Here is a 27,719-nt window from a genome sequence, read left to right on the forward strand (position 1 = left end):
CAGTTTATCTAGCTAAAATAGTTAAGTTCACTTTGCCAGAAAGTATTTTGACGGGTCCATGAAGAAATCTCTCAAAAGTGACATTAAAATGTATTAACTGACAATATTGATTGGGCTTATACTAGTAGATAATTGTTCCTTCTAACCAAAAACTAAACATTGGTGACTTCAATGCATGAATACCTAGTACTTTGATTCCGTAATACAATCGAATCAATTCAATATTAGATCGATACAGCCTTTTTAACACTACGCATTCAATAATATTCATTTATAAGAATATAAACCTAATCACAGAGGTAACTAAATGACAATCAGATTATGTCCCATGAGTAACTTATATGCCGAATTAGTAAAAAGTTCTTTGACCCATCTGAAAAAATTGTAACTAATAGTTTTTTTTTAGATACTCTTACTACTACTAGAGTCTTTGAAAACGCAACACCAACAAATTGAATTAAAACACAACTCTTCTGGTTAGATTTCCTTCACCGTTTCACTTTTACATACCTTCTTTTCTGGCTCTTCTTTAGTTAACAACCGCACAAATCACAGAAAACACAAAAAAAAAAAAAAAAAAAAAAACCAAAATGAAAACACTTGCTCACCTGCACCGGACTTGACTTGGCCAGGTTGCCATAATTTGCACGCAATTTGCATTTCAAGTGGCCAATCCTTTCTCTACCATCTGCCGCACCATCTCACTTGGCCACAGTCCTCTAATCATCTCAAGTTGGCCAGTTGCCTTCTAATTACATCTCATTCCAAAAACAAGAAACACATAAAGAGAGGAAAAGGTGCTCTTCTGTTGGCTGCTGCTGGGGTAGTAAGTGAAATTTATGTGAGTGCTTATAATTTGTAAAAGTAAACGAACGAGCAACAGACTAGAGACAGAGTATGATTTTTACGGGGTAAGAGTTAAATGAGAGTTTGTTTTAGCAACAAATTACAGCAGGGAAAACGTTTTTCTGCTTAACTCTGTTAAGGCAAGGTGCCGTCTCGTACCGAGATTTATGTGAGAAGTGTGGAGAAAAAAAAGGTTTTAAAACTGCTATAAATATCTTGAAGATTGTATGTTAGCATTTACAAAAGAGTCACCAGAGAGCTATGCCAGCGATCTCAACGACTGTACGATTTGTACGTACAATCCATGTTAACATTTAATATGTTTAAAGTTTTCAACTTTTGACTTGACTCGTCCGTCCTTACCTTAAAGGCATTAACAACAAATCACAAAGTCGCTTCATTTCATTCGCTCTGTGTCTATTGTATGGGATTCTTTTCATGGCAACTATCCTCGCACAGTGGCTCGATTTCTGAGATTTGCTTGGGAAATTCTAGTCGATCTCTTTGTTTTCTGAAAAAATTGACCATCTACTAATATGGAAATCAAAATATGCCACAAATCTATCGATAAAGTTAAAATTTTAGATAAACTTTGCCCAGAGAAACGGTTACTTTAAGTGATTTTTTTTGTTTTGGCAAATTGAGCCACTGTGCGACCGCTTTCATAAAATGTGGCAAAGTGCAATTGCCTGTGGATTCTTGGCTATGCAGACGCAGGCAGGCGGGTGGCTAGCCGCCAGTTATGCAATAAAAATCATTAAAAAATATAAAAATGAAAGCGGCAAAAACTTAACAAGGCAGTTTGCGATGGCCCTTTTCACAAAGAAACGAAAACGAGGGGCATAAAAAAATTGAAAAATCTTTGCAGACGCTGAAGATGATGACGATGATGATGATGGGAATGAGGACGTGGATGGGTAGGGGGCAAGGACTGCGAGACGGGTAACAAGAAACTAAACGAGCTCCAAGCGCCATAAACTTAAATCACGATTAAAAGTGTGATTATCCTTGTGGCGCTACAAATCGCCGCTGCAGCTGACAACAGACAACACACAGACATACGGACATAGACCTAGAGTCAGAGAGAGATAGAGAGGGAGACACACTCATAGGACACAACAAGGTCCTGTTCCTTGTATAGTTTTGTTGTTGCAGTTGTCTGATTTTATATCTTTACAACCAGACGCGGCTGTGGATGAGTAGACAAACTAGAAGAGGAGTCACAACGAGTTGTACTCGTACTCATCGTAGTCGTAGCCAGAGTCCTTTGTTGTTTTGTTTCTGACTTGCATGTGTATGGCCCAAGGATACATAGTTGTGTTGTGTGGTGTGGCCCCCCGAAGAAGACAACATTCTATAGCCTCTGTCATATAAACTGACTGACTGTAGATGAAGCTATTTAAGTTGAAATTTAAATTAAAGACTCAAAAATTTTCAATCTATCGGGTTGGGAAACCTTTCGGATTTTTCTTTTTATGCAAAAAGAAGACCTAAAACTAAAGCTGGAATTAAATCCATTGCCATTTGCCTTTCCCTTTCAATTTGTTGCTGTTGTTATTGTTGTTGTTGTTGTCTTTTAAATAACAGCAAAATCCTTGTCCATCAATTTCGGCTTCTTGTTCTTGCTTGCTTGCTTGCTCGTTCGGCTCATTCCGCCCTTAACTGTCAATTTTTGCCAATTTTACAGTCCTGCCTCGATTTCAGTGCAAATACTAACAAAAGACTGAATGCAAATAAACAACGACCAACGACCAGAATGAGCGTATAAGTAAATGAGAGTGACAGAGAGGAAAAGGATAAAGAATTGGGCCTAGAACAAAGGAGCAATCCAGAGGGTTGCTTGGTCATTCCAACATTCAGCTTATCACAATTGACCCATGACCATAACGCCCTCGCCCTCGCCCTCGCCCTCGCCCCAATCCATAAAACTCCAAAAAAAAAAAAAAAAAACAAGAAGAAAATAAAACAAAATAAACTCCCCGACACCGACCCAAACAATTGACTCTCGTATTTCACTGATGAACTTAACTTATGTCAAAATATGCGATAAGTAATCCTTTTTTCGACATTTGGCATTTCCGGTGTGCACTTGCCCAAAACAACATCCTCGGCCATGTCCCCGGCCCCTTGGTTTCGTGCCAAACCTTTTAGGCCTCTGCAAATATTTTACTTCTAGTGATAATTTGATGGTATTTGACCATTTCTGTAAACATTTGTCACGAATTTCGAGCAAATAAGTATCTGTACATCTATATATGTATATGTATATATACATATATATCTATCGAGCAAAATGTTTATTTCTATTTTCCTACTTCGCTTTCTCAGTTTAGCTCTTAATGAATAGTGACAGCAAGGAATGATTTGCTGTGCCAGAGAAGCAGAAGTGAAAGTGGTCAAGATTTTGTGGACTTTGTTTAAACTTCATTTGATCAGGGGGAGGAGGAGGGAGAGTTTTGGCATTGTGTATGGAGGTGGGATAAAATTATTGGCTGGATTGGCAGACACTGAAAGAAATCAATAAGTGATTATTAGTGGAATGTATTGAATTTCACATAGAAGCAATCAATTTAAAATTGTTTCATTCTTAATTTTTGACAATGTTATCCTTAGATATCGTTTTCAATTTTTATTTCGATTGCGATATTATATAGATATTATAACTGAACTTAATTTTGTTTTACCAGCCATTCAAAACAAGGCTAATTACTGAACTTCAATCGATTGAAACTTTTTCTCTTGACTTCAATTCAAGTATTTAAAATCAAATTGAGCAATGCCTTTCTTTCAGTGTGTTCTACTTTTTGATTGGCAACAATTTCAAGTTTCCGCTTCATCTGCACACACACACACACACAGAAAGGCCCATCCATCTATTTTTGGCCCCTGTCTTATCAAGTTTCGTACATGTCATGGGGCATCAACCTTCTTTTTCCTTACCACCACCACCAACTCTTACCATTCGAGTTAAATCGAAATGCCCCCACCTCTCTCTCTTTCTCTCTCTCTCTCTCTCTCTATTCGGATGGATGAAGGACTTTACGCCGAGATTCTCAATTAGGATAATCTTCAAAATGACTACGCAAATATTGGCAAAATTCGAAAATTCGTTGCGGACATTTGGTCAACGAAAAGTCAGAGTTAGAGTTCGACGGAATCAGTTTGTCAGAGTGTGCCAATGCATTCAGAGTCCTGGGGATCCTTTAGTCATTCTGTGTGTGTGTGTGTGTGTGTGTGTGTAGGGTTGTAATTGTTGGTGTTTTTACTTGCTTTCTCTTTTATTTTTTGCACTAGGATCATAAAATTTTGCCGTATTGTCGCATGAAATGCGTCTCCTGGGGGAGCTCTGTTTATCAAAGAGGGCGTGTGTGAGTGTGTGTGTGGATGGGCAATGTCTAGTCCAAGGTGGGGGTCTGCTGCCCTCTATTATATGCACATAAAAATAAATTCCAAGACTTTATTATGCCCATGTACTTGTCATTGTGCCGATAGATATATTCCAAATGTCTGTCCTTCTGTCTCGGTGTGTGTGTGTGTGTGTGTGCAATGGACTGTGTGTTTTGTAACCCAAAAAAAGCAGTAGAGGGGAGAAAGTGCACAATGCCAGGGAAGAGAGTAGTTGAATGGATTTTAGCCAGAGACGAGGAGAGATTGGAACCTGCAATTGCAATTGTTGTTGTTTTATCCGAGGGTTGATATTGAGTGGACTTGCGGTGGAGCGGGGCTAAAGCTGATTGCAGCTGTATGTACCAAAGGGGGCGGCGGCGGCAGGAGCAGCCGCACCAGCATTTTGCATTTGTTTTGCTGACTGAACTTGCAGACTGTGTGTTTAATTTTTCGCAAATGTTCAATTGAATAACATGGATAAACGCTTCATTGATTCGAAACAGAGGGGGGACATAGGAAATATATTCATGATTTTTATTTGCTTAAACGGGATTTGCCTTTATTGTGAGATTTTCCGTTAAGAAGTTCACAAAACCAAATTGAATTTCCATTACAATTTACCCAAATAAAAAGAATTTGATTTAGAAATTAGAATTATGTTTTTGTCTCATTTAATCGACGAACTCGAAATGCTAAAACTAAGTTCATAATTTTTAAAAATTGTGTTATGTTTTGGAAGTCTAAAGACTGCCCTTTGAAACTTATGAATATAAATATCCTTTTTAAGTTTACTTCTTTTGGTTAGGAAATCATTAAAGGCAAAGAATTGATATAATCAAGCTTGAAACCTTTAATGCTTTAATGAATAAATCCAGAATAAATTAAGCATATATATTTCTGGAATCCATTCAGTTTTTCACAATTTGGAATATGTCAAAAAAATATGAAAACATAATTCAATTCTTCTAGAACTTAGGCAATGAATTCTAGAACAATTAACGCAATTGACGTCAGTCTATAAAACTTTGTTATTTTAATGTCCAAATACTTAACAAATGGATATCTTGGTTCTCCTTGGATACTATTATAACACAACTAAAAGGTACCTACTAAAATAGTTTTCCAACTTCTTGCCAGTTGACCATTAAAAGCCCAGTTAAAAACACAAGACACTCACAAGAATTTCTACAAATTTAGGCCAAAAGGTAAGAGGAATAAAAAATATATTTCCTTGTTAGCTTCAAAACATTTCAAATTTTAAGATAACTTAATTAACAATTTAGATCAATGGAAAATTCAATTCAAAAAATAGTTTTTAAGTGAATTTTGCTTGTACAATATTTCATATTCCAATAGAGAAGAGACAACCAAAACACTTTTTATTGTGCAATGGTGCATGACTTTGTTATTTGGATCTTTCTTGTTTTTGCTTGTCGGTTCTTTGCCCACTCAGAAAGAACTTTATTAGAGCACAACCGACGACCGCCTACTATGGCAAGAAGAAGAAGAAGAAGAAGAAACTATCTCAACCAACTTGAGTCAAACAAACACACAAAAAAAGGAAGACAAGAAAAAACAAACAGACAAGCAAACAAAATGTCCGTTTGATGCACTAAAAACTGTAGATAATAGGCAAAAAAAAAGAAGTGCAGTCGCCTTTGAGGCGCTGACTAAGCTCGAATGGCGGCCAAAAAGTTTTCTTGCTCTAAAAACCAACCACACACAAAGTGAGAGGGAGAGAGACAATCTTTTAGCCAGGTTATTGATGGCCCTAAGTGCGCCTAAGTGTGTCTATGGGCTTTAATTTTCTGTTGTAATCTGAAGTGACTTTTCAAAAATCTTCAATTCATTTGACAGAATTTTGCTTTTAACTGCTGCTGCTGCTCGCCCAAAGCACTTGAGCATGTCTTTTGGTTTTGTTGTCAAGTTGAGGAAATTGTGGTCAGGCCATTATAACTTAACCCAAGCCATTTGCCTAAAATGAAATTCAAACTTGCATCGTATCAATTTAAATCAAATGAAGTGCACTTTTTAAATGTGTGTGTGCGTGTGTGTATGTGTATGTGCGAGGCCATCTCCCCATCTCGTTAGCCTTATTTCTATGCTAGGAAATATATTAGAGTGCCTAAAAGTCAAAGTTGAGAGCGAGGTAGCAATCGAGCGTTAAGTTTAGTGCTAGGACAAAAACTTTAGCATAGTTTTTGGCTCTCCTTAAGCCTTCTTCATTCCTTTGCTTTCCATTTTTTTCTCCCCTTCTTTCTTGTTAGGAAAAAGACTTGCAGTTGACATAGTTACCGAAACAGGAAAACTAGAGAACTGGTTGTTGTTGTAGTTATTGTCCAGGGCACGTGCAAATGAGAAAGTTGCTCATTACGTGGTCAGCAAGCTCAAATGATGTGAGAAGTTGTTTAGTACTATATATAAATTAGAATGTTTTTGCGCTTGAAATGCTTTCAAGTAGATAATATAAGAGGTAGCGATGGCAGCGTGTTGCAATATTAGAGCTAATTGAAGCTAAATGAATTATCCCATCGATATACACACAGGACACAGCAGCATAAAAGCCAAATTAGTTGATATAATTCACTTAAATTAATAAAAACCAAAAGTTAAGTTCTTTAATGCGCTAACTGAAAACAAATAGGTTTATAAACAAATTAAAACAATTGACTTTACGTTCTATCGCCATGCAAAGGACGTAGTTGTAGATTAAAAATGAACTAATCGACGGACATTCTATGGGTAAACTATGTCAGCAAAAGTTTATTCAATTTGAAACTTTATCAAAATGCAGTAAATAAATTAGTTTAGGATGCTTTAAATGGCCCAAACTACAGTAAATTAATGTCTGGGGCCATAAAGTTCAATCAATTAAAGTAGAGATTTTCCAAATTGTTAAAGGCCTATTCTTGTTTTATAATTTTCCGAATCCAAACACTTAAGATATGAGTTAAAGCGTCACCATTAGGTGGAACATTTAAGAGTGTTTTAAGGCTAAGACTTTCGACTAAACACCGGGGGTTTTTCATTTTTGTTTACTTATAGTTTGATGTGCTTTCTTAGTTCTAGGAACTACAATTCTCTATTTTTAAGGAGACGTTAAATCTTCTTTGATCCAAGAGAAAGTCGGCTTCGGACTCGGCCTATAAAAATAACTTTTCACTCTCAAAATCAATCAGATTGAAGTCTACAAATACGGGATAAATAAAATAAACAAGACTAATCAACCTTTGTGGCCAATTATTACACTCTTTCAAATGAAAAACTATAAATAATAAGCTTTGCTCATCATTTAAAAAAAAAACACTTTAAATCGTTTACGTAAGCTGACACAATTTGCTCAACAGCAGAAATTTTGCACACTTTATCACATGATTTGAAGCAATCACGACCTCATCTCTATAATAAAAAAAATAAAAAAAAAAAAAGAAGCTCTGCCAAAATAAGTTGGCACAAACACCTGACCAATTTACGCTCTTTTAGGGCGCCCTCCGCCAACTGAAAACGATGCCCAGCAATTTAATGAGCTGCCATTTGTACATAAAATGGGCAAAAAAAAGAAGGAAGAAATTGCCAGCAATGTGGCAAAAGGTAGACAAATATTTAGCAACGTTTGCGGACCAGACACAAAAACTCCTCCACACGGAGATATACATACTCTCAAAGTCTGACTCTATCCCTGTATACTTTGCTCTATGCTGTTCTATTCCAAATTTGGCAAAGTCCGTTTTCGCACTCTCTGTGATTCATGCCGAAGAGAGACAGAGACAGAGACAGTGACAGCGACAGCGACTAAGAGAAGAGAATGCTCGAAAGCGAAGTGGCAGTAGCATCTGGTCATAAAAATGGCTTAAAATGATCATCATAAACGTTGAGTGAGCAAATATTGCAATAAAAGTAAATGACTGAAGGACGTCGTAAAATATTTATACGTGAGATGCTACACTCTCTCATACGCACATACGCACAAGCACACACACATCCGCCAACACGGGGAATTCGAAGAGCAAGTCATGAATATCATAAAAATGTCGAGCAAAGACGGGAATGAAAAAAATGAAACGAAAAGAAAAAGTAAAACTGCCCAGCATGCAGAAAAGTATGCAATACGAGAGGGGCGAACAAAAATTACGAGAAAATTTGACCTAATGATGAGTTTTAGGGTAGTCGACTAGGTAAAGTTAATAAGATTTTCCAACTATTTCACAATTCACACAGTGTTTGGCGTTTTTTTTTTTTTATCACTTTTATTTTGCTTTGGGGTAAGTGTTTAAAATTGCGGGTTAGAGGGGCATTGCATTAGGGAGTGTGTAAAGTGCAATGCTTATCGGGCAAAAAGTTTTCCGTTATAAAATGCGAATTTTCATGATAGTTGTGCGTGTGTGTGTTGCAACAATTTTGACTCATACCAAAGCTTTAACCAACCACCGAAAAGCTAAGCCATAAAAGTTGAGGGAAAGCGCATCAAAAAGCACTATAAAAACGGTTTACAGCGGCTATGGCGCCTAAATGTAGCCTACACTTTCCCAAACGAAGGAGAAACGCATTCAAAAGATATATCAATCCGGCATCAACAAAAATTTTTTCAAACTAAAGTTATTTATTTTCCTTTTTTAAGACAGTAGTCTAGAAAATTGATCAATAGATAGTTCAGGAATTCCTAACTAATTTTTGTATTCTTGTTTTTGGTTTTTTGAATTAAGGGCACTTCAAAAATATTTTCGAATAAGTCGTCTTTTGGTTATGTTATTGAAAGTCCATTACCCCAATACGATTTCATTCTGTTACTCTCTATCTATGTTCTGCTCTGCCCTGCTCTGCTCTCTTGAAGTTACTACCCCTCTTACTTTGCAGAAGTTTCGTTGAGTTTTTATCTACCCCTCCTGCGTAAGGGGTAGTTTAGATAATGTTAGATAATATTTCTACCCCTGCATGTTAACTCTTAATGTCCTGTAAGGACTTTACATAGAGCATAGATAATGTTAAGCCTGTTGAAAACTTTGGAAACATTTTGCGGCTTGGCTATAATGATGAATTTTTACATACCCTCTAGTTCTTAATATTTGTGTATATTACATATTTAAATTTCAGCATTTATGCATGTGACTTATATGACTAACTGTTTATAGATTAGGTTCTTTATCAACACACTTTTATATGGAATTTAAAGTAAGAAAAGCTCTTTTGCACCCTAAGATCAGTTTGGCCATTTCGCTGTCATTTAACATGAGAGAAGATCTTAACAGAACCTATAAGAGCAATCTCCTAGCATAATAAAGCTCAATGATTTCATGCAGCCAGCAAGCTTAAAGCTCTTAGCGGTTATCCCTACTGTTAAAAGCATAAAACTACTGTTATTTAGTTAGGGGCAATAGCGAAAGCTTCTTCTCCGCCTAAAAGCTGCCGAGACATTAACTCTGAGCTCCAACAAATAAAAGGCTTGTTGCTCATTAATGCCGGCAACGGCTGCGGCGTCGACAGCGATTTGCAGACAATGATGCTGCCTGCTGCTATTGCTACTGCATACTTTTAGGTGCTTACTCCTGCTATTTCGGCTTTTTGCATAACTTTTATTGTGTTTTCGACACAGACACACACACCTACCCACAAAACACACATAGCACAGCTGGCCGAATTTCGAGAGAGAAACACGGAAGTTAAGGTCGTCGTTTCGCTGCCAGCTTCGACTGTTGCTCATCTTCTGTTTGTGTACGTGTATGTGTGTTTGAGTGTGTGTGCGTATATGTGTATATCTGCTATGGTTGAAACCAGAAAATGCGGCCGGTAGTCGCATCGTCGCATCATGGCTAACGCCGCCATAAAACGCCACGCATTCAATGTGGCAAGCGCAACAATGAGCTTCGGCAACATCGGCAACAGAAGCATCAGCAGCAGCAGCATCAACAGCATCTCATCCTCGTCCTCGTCCTGGTCGTTGTCGTTGTCGTTGTCGTTGTCGTCGTCATCCTCATCGTCCTCGTCGAGTCGTCGTGTGTATGCAATTTTGCATTAATTTTTGTTTGCTGCCTTCGGCCCACACAAAAAACTTAACTGCAGTTTAGTGAACATTTTCAACAAGCGCGCTACGATGCGAAATACTTTGCGACCTTTGCGTAATATTTGAAAATCTAACAAAGTAATTGAAGCAAATTTCTCTTAATATTTTTTTCCTATTTTTTGCTTGTTGTTATTTATTCGTTCTAAAATAAAACCAAAGTAAAATCTAATCAACAAATACAAATATAAAAACTAAATAAAAAGTGAACAACTCAACTCGTCATCGGTGTATAGTATATGGTATATGTGTGTGTAGGTGAGTGCATTGCAAACAAAATTATGAAATTTTTTGGCGCCAAAAAATGGAAACAGCGACTTCAAGTTGTTTGGTGTGTGTGTTTGTATGTGTGTCTGTGTGTGTGTCTGTCTGAGTGAGTGTAACAAGTTGGCGTTAAAAGGGCAAAAAAAAAAGATACAGCTTAAATAATTGAGTACATACTGAAGCACGTTAAACCGGTAAAAACAAAGCCGGCATTTTATCCAGACAATCATCCGGCATTAATTTTGTAGTTTAGTTAGTAAAAACACATTATTATGAGAAATTCTCTTATTATCATTTACTTACTTTACTTACTACATTTACAGAATCTAAAATTTTTCTCAAATTTTAAAATGCCAAAGTAAAATTTACTTAACTTGTTTTCTATATTTTATTTGATTGATTATAGCTGAGCGATATAGAATTCCATTTTATATGCAGTTGTTTTATTTAATAGTGAAATTGAATAGACAGCCCAAAGGTATGCAGCACAAAATTAGGAGTTCTCCAGGCAAATGTAAGAATTTACGACTCTTTATTTCTAATTTGAAAATAACTGAGAACAGATGTTTAGAATATCAACTTATAATTCAAGATAAAATTGTTTGTGAAATTAAAGTAAGCTACGGCTAATGCATCCATTGTTGCCCTCTTATAATTAACCGCACTCGCCCTTTTCTCTGCGGTTAAGTTGCGTATACGTAATACGAACTTGATATAGTTGTCTAAGCGTGTGTGTGTAGCAAATTATTTTCAATTATGCAATCCAACTCAGCTAACTAAATTAAAAAAAATTTATATTGCAAAATCCGTAAAATTCTTAGCGAATAGAGCTAAAGTGTATTAGCCAACTAAACCAATCAAATAATTCAAAATATCTGTCGTATTTTACACACTTAATCCATTTCACACTCATCAAATAATAATCATAAGCAGCCCCTGGGCCTAGAACCCAGTGAGAGGAAGACACGCAAAGAGTTAGAAGAGTAAGCGAGAGAGAGAGAGAGACAGAGCGCATAAATAAACATTGAAACTTTAGAAAACTAAACGCACACTTAAAAACCAGCCGACGGCGTAACGCGAATTAAATCCCCAATATCACGTTCCTCGTCTTACGCCTCGCCCCGTTGCAGGCAAAGTAAAAGCAAGCAAAGTGAAATTAACAAAAACAAAGTCAAGAAGCAATAACACACACGCACACACAAACAACAATTGAGTTAGAAATATCTATTTGTGTGCCAAAAATTTTCAAATATATAAACACAAAATAATTGCAATGTATTAGATGGCTTATGCTGGACTTCTTTCGACCAATCTATGTTAATTGTCATTCGATTATTTGCTGTCTGATTGATTAAATGTACAATGAAATTGATAGTCCAAAAGGTAAGTCAATTAAGTAAGTTTTACAATAATTATAAGTTAAGACTTGTTAAGAAAAACTTAATTGAGAAAAGGGTAGATTTTAATATGAAATCTTAAAAGGGATTCTGACTTTGATAAAGCAGGCCAAAATTTACGTTTTGGCATAAAAAAGTATTTAATTGTATTCACTTTTTAAATTCACTGTTTCTATTGAAAGAGCATGTATTATTTTTCATGATTGATTAGATTTAAATTTGATATTTAGAACTTATTTATAGAGAATGTATAGTAACAGATTGATTCTCAAAGATAGATAAGAAATTGTGTTTGTTAATTTGCATTTCTTTGACATTCCCACCTTAGTGCCTATCGCTAGAACTGAAAGACTTTTTTTTGAGAAAATGAAAGAAAGTGAATTTTGTTTAATATTTCGAGATTGAAACTTTGATGTCTTGGCTCATTATGATTGGCAATGGGTATATGCTTTCTGCCTAGTTCTTGATTGTCATTGCAGAACGTCTTTATATTTTAGAGCGACTTAAGCAAAATGGTCTGCTGCAGCTATTTTGAAATCAAATGAATTCGTTGTAACAGCTAATAACTACACTGAGGGACAGAACTCTTTTACTTTCCGCAGGGCAGGCAAGAGCAATTAAAAGAGATGACCGCGTAAAGCTTCTAAACACTCTAACTAACAGCAGTGCATTTGCCTAATGCATGATCTTATCAAATCTCTGATATAGTTCTGAGCTTTTTGTTAACTGAAAATCCAAAAAGAAGAAATTGTAACACTTTTTCTTTGACCCCATCAATATGTACTTAAACTTGATCTAATTGAGTTCTTAGCAAACAAATTTATGTAAAGTTGATCAAGGATGTTACAATAATCCTGAATTGCATTGGGGGGAATTCACGAAAAATGAAAGAAATACTGAAGAAAGGATAAAAAAAAAACAACAGCATACACACACACTTACAGTCTTTTCTGACTTGTTGCATAAATCAATTTATATAAGCATTCACATCATATGAATAACTATGGCCAAGAATCGTAGAAAAGGCTTTTAAGGCATTTCATCCGGACCACAAAAATGAATGCAGCTTCTCAATACATACATGTGTGTCTGCCTGACTGTATGTGTGTGTGTGTGTGTGTGTGTGTGTGAGTGAGTGTGTGTGTACATGTGGGTGGGAAAAGGGGTAGGTAGGTCTTGGTGTTCCTTCCATATAATATATTAAAAGAAAATACGAGAAAATGCTTGCAAATATTTTATCAATAATGCAGAAAAAAAAAGTTGAAAGAAAGAAAGAAACAGTGAGAGATAGCTAGAGAGAGGGAGATAGGGAGCTGAAGAAAACCAAAGAAAAATAGTGAAATAGAAAAGAAGGAAAAACCTTTGGAAAAGTCTTAGTCTTCGGTTTTTGTCGGTTTGTAGAGTATGGGTCAAAGAGGAGTCTTGGATCTGGTGGCAATGGCTTTTTTTATACCCTGCACTTAAAAAATGTTTTGTCACATGCAGAAGAAAACATTTCGTATGCTCTCTTTTAATCAAAGTCAACAAACGAATCGATCTAGCTACTTCCGTCTCTTTGTCCATGTGCATAAATAGATTTCGGAGACTCTGGAAGTAAAGCAAATGTCTATGCTGATTACATTCATTTACATACATTCTTTAACATTGTGAATTCAAAATAGTTTTCATTGGATGCAGGGTATATTGCAGTCGGTGGAATGTATTACTTACTTCATTTCTTTCTGGCTTGTGGAAAATAGTCGTACAATAAATTCAAGAAACCATGCAGCAAACGACTGGAGAGACGTTATGATAATCATATTACACATACGCCTTGTCCTCCACACATGAGCACACAAATACACATCCACACATCTACATAAACACACTCTAGCCACACACACACACACACAGATACAGTTCGAGAGTCTGAACTGCGCCCAAGTCGCTTTTCATTTTGTATGCAATTTACATATTTTCTTCTATTGTTTTGAAAAGCCTCATGCCGCACATTATTTATCAATGAGACTTGAGGTCCTGACAATGTCCTGATAGGGGCGTAAAAGCATAGAGATTGCAAGAAAGAGACCTCTAAAGCCTCTCCTTCCTGTTGACTGCCACAAAGACTGCTGCATTAGTTAAGGCACAGAATTGAGATGCTAAAAAGGAAGAAACGCAAAAGAACCATAAGACCCAAGTGAAGGGTTTAGCTAACACTTATTGACAAATGATAATTTGTATTACGGAAATTGGAAAGATTGGCAGTTAAAGATTAAAGTTAAGTTCATGATATTATCACTAACATATTGTTTCTTAATGCTCTTTACTCATTTCACTAAAAATTCGAGTGGAGTTTAACGCCAGCTTGTGTTCCTTGAAGCGATTTCAATGAAAAACTTTTCAATTGCCCCTCTCACTCAACAATTGTGGACTCCTTCTTTAGTCTTCTACAAATTAACTTGACTTAACTCTGCCTCTGAGATCATTTGAGAAGAAAGAAAAGAAACTTGCATAAATAGATGACTGAGTCAGTCATATAATAAACTCCCCTTTCCATTTCCATAATCAGCTTCAGCCTTCAGACCAGAAGCGCCAATGTATGTAATTTCATTAGGGTTGCCTATAAAAAAAGAGGGAAAAAAACATACAACAAGAAGAAAAATGAAAGAGGAAAATGAAGAAGAAAACGATGGAAGGGAAAGAAAAAAGAGGCCAAGCCGCAAGTTAACAAGGCAACAGCAAAAGCAAAAAAAAAAAACGAAAAAAAACAGCAGCAACAAAAATAGCTCTGCACTTTCAACTTTTGCCTTTAATGCTTAATAAATAAGTAAGAGAAACGGAAATAAAATAAAAAATATGTTGCATAATTTTGAGCTTTGTTCCGACTTAGTACCTTTCCACACACACACACACACACACACACACACACATACACATACACATATACATACAGATCCATGGAAGATCCTTTTGCGTCAACTTAACAGCGTAGAAAATATCCAAGGCAACAATAAGAACAATAGTTCCCCAGGGACCGTCGCCAGAGTCCCGAGGTCCTGGCAAAAAGGCAAATGGCTCACACAAATACACACACATACCCACGCATGCAAATCCTTTTTGCCTGCCGGCAGGCAGCTGCTGCTGATGCTGCTCCTGTAACATTTTTATTTTATTTTCCTCGTCGCCTTTTGTAAGCGTCTTTTGGCCTGCCCACGCCTTGCCGCCTTTCGACTGCTTTTTCAATTTTTATTTCCCACACACACACACACACATACACACCACACTCACACTCATGCACCAACAGTGTGCGAAAGGATACAATTTTTACATATTTTTTCTTACCTTCACGAAAAAAAAAAAAAAAAAAAACGAAAATAATTTTCTCAACATTTTGTTGGCTTATTGTGTATATGTCTGTATATCCGCATATGAGTGTGTGTGTGTGTGTGTGTGTGGGGTGCGGGTGTGCGACCCCGCTAACTTGAAACGGAATTCAAATGTAGATTTGAGGGAGGAGCAATATGCAGACAAAGAAACACACACAAGGACGAATCGTGGAAAGGCTGTACGATGAAGATGAAGACGAAGAGGAGACAATCACTAAAGCAACATCTCATTCGTGTCGGTGGTTCCTCCTTATCTCCTATCCAAGACTCCCCCCTCTCCTTTTATCACCCCACCATCACCCCTTAGCGACTACTTGATGACGATTTTCTCTCTTTCTTTCTATGCAAATCGCATATATGTGGTTACACCTGCCCATTCCCCCATGTTCTACCGACCCGATGACAACGACTTGCATTAGGCGGCCTTATGAATATATATATATATATACATATATGTATATGCTTAGATAGACATGTGAAAACGAAAAAGGAAATAAAAATAAAATATATATCCATGCAAGCAACCAAATTGAAAAATTCCCAACGACATATCATTTCGTACGTTTCTATGTGAATAACTATAACAAATAGCGAGGGTCATTCAATAAGTACATAAATCATAAATCGCAAACAGTGAAAATATAGATTTATTAACTAAAATTTGAAATTCATAGACATAAGACTCTTCAGACTTATGATATATGTATATAGGTGGTCTTGATCATAAAGAGTCCTTTGTATCTATTTGTATTTTTCTGTACTGCCATAAATTCTTAGAGTTGACACAACGAGTTACATTTTTGTGATACAATTAAAATCTTAATCTTTATTATAGTCTTTATCATCGTATATCTGGAATCTAAATGGCCTTTCCGGAAGCTTCCCTTTTCTCGTTTTGTGTAGTTACATATCTTGTATGCATAATTAAAATACTAAATTGGTATTAAATTCTTTCACCTAACTTTTATGCTAGCCAGAGTTAACTGACCAAAAATTAAAATATATATACATAAATACAAAAATGGACACCAAAGAGAATTTAATTAAAATAGACAAAGTTAATTTTTAGCAGCTTCAACAACAAAAGCAACAATTTTCATTCAAAATGCAAAAACAAACGAATAGAAATATATGCATATGAACATGAACAAAAAAAAAAAAAAAAATAAGATGGATCCAAGCAAAAGTCAGAAGCTTTACCCAGAAAAAAAAAAAAAATCTTATGTCTCTTCACCGTTCACCACTTTTGGCCAAATTGTCCAACTTTTGGCGTTTGAGCTTGGTTTTTTTGGGGGGGTGAGTGGGGGAGAGACAGAAGCAGGAGAAGGTAGACAAAACTTAACTTTTTCCTAGACTTTGCCTCTCTCTCTCTCTCTGTCTCACTATGCGTTTTCAAATAAATTTAATTCAATGTATCTTCAGTCATTCATACAATGGATAGACTCGCACATACGCTCAGTCACACATACATACATGCATATATGCATCTATGTATATATGGTCATTGTCCTGCTAAAGGTTGTAATACATCGTTCTACATGTACGATTCAAAAGTCTCCTTCAAAAGGAATGAGAAAAAATGACCAAAAAGCAAAACTTTTTGACACTTAATGAATTGGCAAAGGATACATAGTCGCTCTTTAGAAAGGGATAGAGAGAGAGAGAGAGAGAGAGAGAGAAAAGGGTTTGGCGAAAATTGAAGAAACGTTTTTCAGAGATTGCTTGATTGGCCTCTTCTACAAAGTAGAAAGTAGAAGTGGCGAAATGTTTAATATGCAAGCACATGTTTACTTTGACATACTTCTAATTGAGCTAGGCAAGGCAGACAACGAAGCGAAGAAGGACTCGAAGTAAAGAAGTTGGTAGAAGATGCTCGAGAGGATTGCAAGTGTGTGGCAAGTATTCAGATTATTCTCTTAGGCATTTAATCAAGGAACATAATGACATATATTGTGGTTCATCAGCACTAATAAAAGCATTTAATTAAGCTCGACCAAGCAGTCGTTAAAGTCATATTAAATAATACTTTTTTTATATAACTCAACTTAAGTCGAAACAGATTTACGAACACCATGTTTTTTAATCTTTATTCAACACTAATTACTATTAATTTCAACTTACAATTAGCTATGTAACACTGATTATTTGTGGACCTTTTACTCTGTTTGGTTCTTGGGCTTTAATATAATTATTTTAATAATTAATTAAACAAAAATACGATGTTAAATAAATATTTTCGTTATATCTTCAAAGGCATGAGCGTCCAAGCTTAAGTTATTTTTATTTAATTTTTCCTTTTATGTCCCTTTCTGTTTATTATACATTCTATTGAATTTTTATTTGAAGCACTAACTAAATTTTTACTTTATTTATTTTGTTTGCCTGTGTGTGTTTCTCCAAAGGACATTTGCAAGTCCTTTGCCAAGACATTAAAGGACAAAGCCAAAGCCAACAAGCTTACTAACATACAAACACAAGTCCATATACATATACACACAAGTATGTATGTATGTATGTATATAATATTGGGTATATATATTACATTGAAGAACTCTTCGGCATATGGCCATGCATATTAACAACCTATTTTTGTAATGCCAAACGAAATGAAGGCTAACTGACCAGAACGACTGCCACTACCATTTTTGGCTATGGAAATCTTATCCCGGATAAAGGAAATGTCACTCCTCCCTCTCCCCTTCGAAACTAGCTGCTGCCCGAAAATTCTTTCCTTCTCTCACTCTCTCTCTCTCTCTCTTTCGCTCTCCGTTTGGCTCAAGTGGCCTGGGCATTTAAATTCAATCGTCGCAATTTTTTATGCGTTTCCTTTTCCTTTTTAATTTGCTTGTTCCATTTCTCGATTTTCGAAGGCAGTTGGGTTTCTGTTTTTTTGAAGGGGAGGAAATTTCCACATACATACTTGGCTAGTTTTTTCTTTCGTTGGGTGTGTGTGGGTATGTGCCAGAGTGTGTGTGTCCGTGTGTGTGTGTGGGTGTCCTGTTCCTGTGTCTGTGTCCTGCGGATGTAATAATTGTCAGCAGCAGGAGGTTTTTTTTGTTTTCTTCGCTCCGTTTTGGTTTTTGGTTTGGTTGACGTGTGGAGGCGTGGTCGGATGGAATGATAGTTTGTTTAAACGCTAGCCACGCAAAAATTGTCAGTTGAAGGAAATGTTAAAATGAATTTTATGCTAACTGTCTGCCGCCTCTTTCACTTTTTCTCAACGTTTCTCTCTCTCTTTGACTTGCAGTTCATATTTATGCAAATCTCGTTTTACCAATTGAATTTCAAGTGTTTTTGTCACACAAAAGTGTTGCATAGTTTGCGGCATGTTAGCATATGAAATGTAATTGATCAGTAACGGTAAAAAAAACGTGGCCAAATAAATTTCAAGGCAGAGATGAGATGAAAAAATAAATTACTTTAAGCTTTTCAATTGAGATATCAACTTGTTAGCTTTGCTCCTTGGCATATGCAGCATTTTTCATTCATTCAAAACACAATGCACCCACACACACACACATACACACAAACACACGCGAAGATACATAGAGAGAAGAACACGGACTTGTCGCACGCATAAATGAACCTAAAGAAATAACGACTAGAATGGAGACACAAACAAACAAGCAACAGCAGCAACAAAAAAGGGTAACACAACACAGCGCAAAAAAATGGCACAAAACTGAAAGAAAAGCAAAAAAAACCCCACGTGTTCGTGATTTTCAACGTCAATTGAAAAACATAACCAACAAAAAGACAATGGAATATATAGCACAAAAGTTTCTATATCTCTTTCACTTTCACAATCAGACAGAACACTTTGATGGCCACCATATGGCGCTAAGCATTAACTAATTATTAGCCATGTTTACAATGATAAAAACTAAACTGATATATCATGCAATGCATTGTACCTACATATACATATATGTTCATATACATATAACCCACATGGCTAAGCTTTAGATATACATTATAGTAGTTGCCTGTTCTCTGATCATTATCAGCATGTTTGCCGCTCTTTATTTCTTGTTTTTTTTTTTTTTTTTTTTTTGCTTATTCTCTTTTAGCCATTTGTGACTTTTGTTCACTTTTGCGCTTTTGTTTTTTGGCTTGTTGTAGTTTTTCATGCGGAAAATTTGTCATTGTTGCCATTGCGTTTATTAATTAATTTGGCTGCGGCTGAAAGTCTGTCTCTCTCTCCCTCTCTCTCTCACACTCTGTCGTTCTAAGTGCGTGTGTGTGTGTGTGTGTGTGTGTTTGTGTGTGAGAATTTATCCTTGTTCTGTTTGCTGTTTTGGCCTGTTCTGCTCTATACTGTCTGTATCTGCATTCTGCATATGTATGTATGTATGTCTCTCTCTGTGTGTGTGTGTGTCTGGGTAATAAAATATTTGCACATGAATGAAATTGAATAGTTGCTGCTGTTGGCTGTTGTTGGCGGTTGCCTGTGTTTTTGGGGTCTCTGCAAAATTCTGCATAATTTGCAATTGCCATGGCATCGTTCATTAAATTATGCAAGAGCAGGGTGCAAAACGATTGAGCCATGTGAAGTATTAATAGCATGAGGCATCCAAAAATACGTTTTATGTTTTATATTTTTATTGTATTTTAGGCTTGCAATTAATTGATGTGGGCCTGCAGTTTGAAAACAAAAGCAGAAGCAAACAAAAACAACAACAACAAAAATATATATTCAAATGCTTTCAATAGTATTTTTTGTAAATTAATATGATATGATATTTACCAAAACGTATTGAACACATCTCATCAATAAACCATCACTTGTCTCTTTTTAGTCTGTCTAACTGTAGATAGTGTAAATTTGTTGCTTACTTCATGACCTATTCAACAATATTATCTTTTGTTTAATCCATTAAGAGATGGCAAAATCTTGAAATCCGATCGACTTTGCTTGGCTTTTTATCTTATCGAAACCTGGCAGCTGACTGACAAACTATGGACACTGATGATTCTTGTCATCTCATCAAATCTGTGACCAAAGAACAAAACAAAAAAATCTACAAAAGTGAAATCCAGAAAGAGAAAATCTTAAAAAATAAAAAAAAGGACAAAGTTTTGCTCAGACTGTGGACTCGCAACATGCTGGAATGTATGCTACACTTTTGCTTCACGTTAAACCCCCTCGTCCATCCCCTTCCCTGAAGCTCCCTCTCTTGCCAGTATGAGATGCCTTTTGTTATATGAGCAGGAACCCCAGACACATGGTAAACATGTCAAATTGACGGCATGCGAAGTGAAAGCAATGTTAGTCCTGATGACAAAGGCAAAGCCATGCCACGCCCTCACAGACTGGCCCCGTATATGCTCCTGCTCCTACTGTCGGTTCATCCTACACATGTTGTTGGCTGTTTTTTTTTTTTTTTTTTTTTGTTTCCTGCTTCTCATTTCTTTCATTTTTGTTGTTTTTCCTGCATTTTTAACCCATTTTTTTTCTTCATCATCGCCTGGTTTGGTTTTTTTTTTTTTGTCCTGAGCGGGGTGTGAATTATTAAAAGCCACAGTGAACAAATTGTAGATGGGGGGGGATAGAAGATTGATGGTGTAGCGGCGGGGCGAGGTGCTGGGGGAAGGGGGCAAATGACAGGCAACGTCTAAATTAGCAGTAGTCGCACCCAGCTCATCGTCCGTTCATTTCCCTTCGACCGAGCTTGGCATTGTTTCACTTTCAACAAATGTAATCATCATCAGCATCATCAACATCATCATCATAGGCGCTGGCCCCTGCTCATCCCATTAGCCGCTCTCTTATACTCTATACTCTTTGGTGCTGCTGTTGATACGATGCTGCTCCTCCTCTGGCTTGTTTTTGTTGCTTGATTCTCTTGGCATCCACGTCCTTTCGCTTGTCACTCATTCGCATAAACAGTTAATTATGCATAATATGCATTTTGCTGTCATGTTGTGCAATTTTTAAAACCCCGCCCCTCCTTCGCCGCACCAGTAACCAACTGCACACACACACACAAACACATAGTAAAGAGGGCTTTTGCCTTTCTGTAGCATTTTTATTACTTTGCTTTTTGCTTTGTTTTTGTTGATGTTTCTGTGCCCCAACGCGGTAATGTTTTTAAATGCGCTCATTTGTTCCTTTATATCTATATATATATATATATGTATTTGTGTGCGTGATTCTGTCTACCTTGTGTGGGCTTGTTTGTTTGCTTGTATATATATCTGTGTTTGTGTGTATTTTATGGTACATTGCGATAATTGGCAACCGGTAATTCAATGTACTACGACTGATACAGAAAGAGTGTAGGATTCAATGAAAGTGGTGGAAGGAGACACAGAAAGGACGAGAGGAGAAGGAGGCAAATACACTTAATTGGCACATTATTACGAATAGAGGGTGAAAGAAAGAGAGAGTGAGTTGGACAAGAGATCTACTTAGTAAGTAAAAATGCAATTAAAGCACTTTTCTAAAACTTGCAAAAAGAAAATGAGAAATAAGTTTAAACAAATTACCATTCCCATGTTGCTAAGCTAAAGAACTGAAAAGGTGGGGAGAAGGACAAAAGAAATGGAAAATTTAGTCAACACAAAACGAAGTTACAATATTGGAGGAGCAAAAGAAACAGAAAACAAAAATAAATCAAATACCAATCGAATACAAATTCTATAAAGTTAGAAGAACTAAAACCTACTAAATGAAGAAACCAGAAAAAAGGAATGATTAAAAAATAAATCAATAATAAATTAATGAAAATTAACTAGAATAATGAAATTAAAAACTAACTAAAAATAATAAAGATAAATCAAACATTTCACTTAAGCCGACTGGGAATCTTCTCTGAAGAAGATTATTTCAAAAGTAGCATAAAAAGATGAGCAGATTCTTTGTATAATTATAAAGGATAAGTAAGTGAATGAAAAATGTAAACAATTTGAAGAAAAAACCAGTAAATTTTAGAAGAGAGAGAGAGAGAGATCACCTAGTTAAAATCAAATAGAATAAACATAGTCGGCTTATTTAAATAGTTTTTTTTTTATGGAACTATTCTCCGTTCTATATATAGAGATATATGCATATATCTCTTTTATTACTTCTTAATCACTATCTCTGCTCTCTGATAAGAGGAAAACAAACTTGCCTCAACTATTTTTTCTTATTTATATACAAAAGAGCTTTATTTGCCATTTTCTTGGCTTTTCTCTCTTTGATAACCATATTTCAGTTAAAACCTTTTTGCCAACAAAAAAAATATAAAAAACTTGCAAATGCAACTTCTATTCTATTTTTTCTACATCACCCTCAATCCACCAACTCACTTAACTTTTTATTATAGCGTTGTTTTGTGTCTCTTCTACCGCAGCTTTTTCTTACTCCCCCCTCTGAAATCTCTCTCTTTTCCATCATCAACAGAATGGTTAAGATAGAGTGAGGGCGGGGGGATAAAGGACGAGAAACTCTCATAATCAAAAGGAGCTAAGACTTCAAAGGCGGCTTTTGGCATTTTTCTAGCCGTTTTGTGGCGGCCAACAGGGTAGACAACAGGGGGTTGTCGGGGGGGGAATGGAGTTGGGCGGTAGAAAGGAAACGTACACTACAAACGTTTTCTCTACTTGTTCTGCAGTTGTAACTGCAATTTTAATTTAATTTGAAAATGCTTAAAACGCGAATTCTTTTTATCCTGTGTGCCATGTGTGTGTGTGTCTGTGTGTGTGTGCGTTTGCCTTTCTCTCTCGCTCTCGCTCCCTCGTCTGTGTAAGGATCTTCCTGTTTTTTTTGCGGTTAGGCTTGAGCTGGAGTTATCTGCTTTTGCCTTACGAAAAAGGCAGTGGTCGCGACTCATCTCAATGCCACTCGACTCGACTTTTCCTTTTTGTCTCTGTGTCTGTATGTGTTCAAAAGTTGGCAACGTTTGTGCATAAATGATGTGAGTATTTTTCATTGTATTTGGCCACACACGTTGCACACGCACACACTCACACACACACACAGTCGGCGTGTTGACTTCAGCCAACAACAAAAAATAAAGAATTGCATATAAAAATATATATTTAAAAAAAAAAAAACCAAAAGAAAGCAACGTAAATATGCGCAATTATGTGTGTGTATCTGTGTGTGTGTGTGTTTGCCGGCCGGTCCTCGTTGTCTGCCAGTGTTGCCAACCATTTTGTGATGTTTTGGCTGGCACACACACACAGCAAGTCCAATGTCAAATATTCAACGACTCTCGACGTTGGCAAACAAGACAATGAAAATACTTCCATATCTGCTGTCTCTGTCTCCTGCCATCTCTATCTACGTCTCTCTCTCTCTCTCTCTTTCTCTTCCTCTCCCTCTCTCTTTCGTTTTCTATCTCTTTTGGCGGTGGCATTAAAAAATAAAATAAATACTCAACCACACGCGTCCTTTCTAGAGGTGACACCAAAATAGAAATTAATTTCCACGTGACATTCCTTTGAAGACTTGTTTTAATGGAAGTTAAAAGCTAATTTCAACTTAGCCCTAATTGAAATGTGGTCTAAAATTTTATAGTTTTTCTTGAATTTAGTAGAAAAGAGAAGTAAATTGAATACAATAGATTGTTATATTATTAGGAGTAAAATAAATGAATGGATTAGAATGGAGTAAGAACCAGTTTGAATAATTTGAAGAGGGATTTGGGGAGAGGCAAATGTTGCCTGCGTATCCTTATCTTTCTGTCTATCTGTCTCTTATTTAATCATATTAGAGATTAGTTTAGTTCGAAGCATCTCAAAGACGTTTTTATATCGTGTTTCATAGATTTTTCAGCGATAAGCTCCTCACTAGAATAGGTACACACTCTTGTCTGGCTGGCTGGCTGGTTGGTTGGTTAGTTGAGTTCTTTCCCTTTCATTCCTTTTTGGCCACATCGTTTTGTCATTTTGTGAATGCCAAGCAAAGTTTGTCGAGGCTTTTGAGTTGGCGCAGTTGATGCGATATGGCGAATGACAAGAAGGAGAACAGAATGGTAGAGAGAGGTTCTTGCAATGGAATTGGTCTTGTGAACTTAGTCGACGAATACAATTGCTTTTTATGAAATTAAATTACGACAAACATACATATACGCACAAGCATATACACATACACACACACACACTCACACACACACACACACGTATGGTAAGGTACATCGTTAAATGGTTGAAATACAATCTTTTTGAAATCAGTGAAAATTCAATTAACAATTATATTGAAATGATTGTTGTTGTTGATGTTGTTGTTGTTGTTGTTGTTGGTAACCAAGTAATCAATTAATGTCCACAGAAATTGACCAATACATAAAATCAATTATTATCAATCAAACTCAAAAATGCAATCAACACATCAAAAATATTTTCCCTTTGACTTGAGACATATGTATGTATGTTTGTATGTATTTATGTACATATAGACATCGCTATACATATGCTTGAGCATGGATAAAATGATAAAAGGCTGCACACACAAAAATCTTTAGACAATAAAAGCTGTAAATGCAATTAAATAATTACAGACAAAACTGAAGAACTCAAATTGCATAAATACCTCAAATAATCAACACATTATCAACTTTTATGTAATTACACATGCAGAAAGAGATAGAGGAGAAAGATCAAAATAGAGCGAGGATACAGAGAATATACATACATATGTATGTATGTACAAACATACATACATACATATGTGTCTATGTATTTACATACATATATGAATATATGTATCTAGAGGATAAAGTTTGTATTTGTGGGCATTTGTGAGCAGAATTTCTAAACAACAGCAAATGGAATGGGTGAGGGGGAGTAGAAACGATGGTGAAGGGTTTTTGGTAAAATAGGCAAATAAGAACCGACAGTCGGACAGACATCAGGGACAAATGGATAGACAAGAACAACAATTGTGATTGTGGCGTAATTTGGTAAATGGAAATGGATACATTTAATAACTAAACTAAATAGAAAGCAATATATACATATGTATATGTATATGTCTATCTCTTTTCTAGCTCATGTTTGTATGTATGTATGTATGTATGTAGATATCTCTGAATGTATATTCTATCCAATATATGTATAGATTTTGTTTATTTGCTTGGAAATTCGAAATTAAACTATTGAATCATTGAAAGCCCTTTGACTTGAATTCGTAGATTGAACGAACGTGTCCAACAGAGTGTCTCACTCTAGGACAATAGACAAACAAGGAGTAAAAACAGCAGTAATAGAAGCTACAGCAAACACAAATCAAACGGTGATTGCAAATTTAATAGGATTTTAAAATTCCAAATTGCTAAACAAGACTTAAGCTTCTCCATTTCAACATTCATTCATTCATTGGCTAGGTAGGTTGGGTAAGTGGGTATATGCGGGTGATTCACCCCTCTCTCTCTCTCTCTCCTCTCTCTGTTTCTCTTGTTTTCATGCAACCACAAGCTTGGCTGAGGTTGGCGTGCCTAAAGTGGAATTGTTTGTAATGCGTTGATGAGCGCACACAGGAGGATGTCAGGCTATGGCCAGTCAGGTCACAGGACACAGCACTTAGTAGAGCAACAGGACAAGAAAACATCAGGACAGCGGCAAAACGATTGGACAACACTAACAAGTATCCTCAATGAGGATTAATTTAAATGAGATTTTTAATTTAGTTAAGTCTTCATTTTGTGCGGCTAAAAAGCTATGCTGACCTTTGTTTTATTCGCTAATTGCAAACATTTGACACAATCATCACAAAAGGCAAATGAAACGAAATTTCAGTTACTTTTCCATTTCGCTTCCTTTTTTTTTTTTTGACTCCATGTGCTAGCAGACAAGCTTCATTAAAGCTAACAGAGCTTACGCGGTCTGACTAACTTGACATTTTTAGTATAGATTATAAAAGCAAAAGTTTGCTTAAATTAACTTGGATTAAGGTATTGCATCAAACTAGCAGGTATGGATTTTCAATCGACTTTGATGTAGGATTAAAAAGTTTAAGTAATTTTCGCTATTGACTTCTTTTCTGCATAAAAAGTCAGGACTTTAATTTTTTACAGCCTCCTTTTATTAAGAATTGTCCAAGTGATTGCCCCCTTTACCACAATTTAACACTAAATGACAGACCAATGGGCACTTACTTTTGGTAATATAGTTCATAAACACTCGCAGGGACAATAAGGTTCTATTGAAATTCTTTAACAATTATTAAAGAATTTTTATATAGACTTTATATAAGAGTCCTATATGGGAATCGAGAGCAAACTGAAGTTATCGGTCCAACATTAGAGAGAAACAACTTGCCAATGTCAATGAAAATCATTTTCAATTTCTTTCGATTTCGTTTCCTAAAATTTTCCGATTCATTTCCTTTTCCATATAGTATAAATTTGTATGTACGATGTGTTTCCCCTGTACACTTTTTTCACACTCAATCAAGTTGGCTGCCGCACATCTTGGCCAACATTCTCCATGCCGCATCCTTCTCCTCCTTCAAGCAGCAAGAATGAGCAATGACTCTTCTCTTCTGTACAGATGAGCTCTGGGTACTTTATTTTCATTTTCAAGCCACTTGGACACGCAATCAGACAAAAACTTTTGTATTGTAATTCAAAACCCTCTTACATAGGTCAACCAAAAAGAACAATAATAACAACTACAATGCAATTGCCAAAATGCCACGAACCGGCTAAACAAGAAGGATGAATGCGGAGGAGCAACGGAGATCTCTTCCCCTCTGTTTTTTTTTTTTTTTTCTTTTGTTTTTGGATAGAGATGAAGTAGCACGGAAGAAGCACAAGATGAAAATAGTTTAAGTGCAAAATTTTACGCTTTATCGAATTACCCGCGGGTGCTTTAACTTACTACCAAAAACTTTTTGAAAAGTGGGCGGACAATCCAAAAATGGGTTGATGTGGAGGTTAACAAAACTTTTGCCCTATCCCTCGCACTCTCTCGCTCCCCCAGTTTGTCTCAGTCTTACTTTTGCTATTCCTGGAAAGAGTTGTGCCAGGTCACAATTTATGATTCTAAAGGTGTTGCAATGAAAACTACGTAGAGTGAGAGAGCCAAAGAGCTCACTTTGCACTATTCTTTCGAGTCTTTTGGTCGATTTCTACAAGTAAATTTGTTATATTTTCTTACTGTCAGCCAAACCATTTGTTAAATGAGTTGGCAAAGCTAATCGAAAAGTTATGGTGAAGTGCTGCAGCACCTACATTACATTACATTACACTGCACTGCACAACACTGCCTTGACCCGATTTTGGAAAATGAAAAAATCCTTCTTTACACTGACCAGCACAAACAAACGTATAAATAACATTCGAGGCACACAATTTAGCCAGGAAGGATAGTGGCAGTTAGCTAGCATACGGTGTGACTTGTGGGTGGGTCGTTGGGTCGGTTGGTCTTTTGGTCCCTGGGTCTATAGGGACAGCAATAAAAAAATAATTTATAACA

At 36.2% G+C, this 27,719-nt stretch overlaps 1 protein-coding gene across 1 annotated transcript in view; it reads left to right on the top strand.

Moving 5' to 3' along the window:
- LOC137579186 (cytoplasmic polyadenylation element-binding protein) overlaps positions 1-27,719 on the top strand; it is a 352,744-nt gene that overhangs the window by 110,324 nt on the left and 214,701 nt on the right. The gene's annotated exons all lie outside the window — the stretch shown is intronic.

Source organism: Drosophila tropicalis, unplaced genomic scaffold, assembly GCF_018151085.1.
Source record: "Drosophila tropicalis isolate 14030-0801.00 unplaced genomic scaffold, ASM1815108v1 contig_694, whole genome shotgun sequence".
Lineage (NCBI taxonomy): Eukaryota > Metazoa > Arthropoda > Insecta > Diptera > Drosophilidae > Drosophila > Drosophila tropicalis.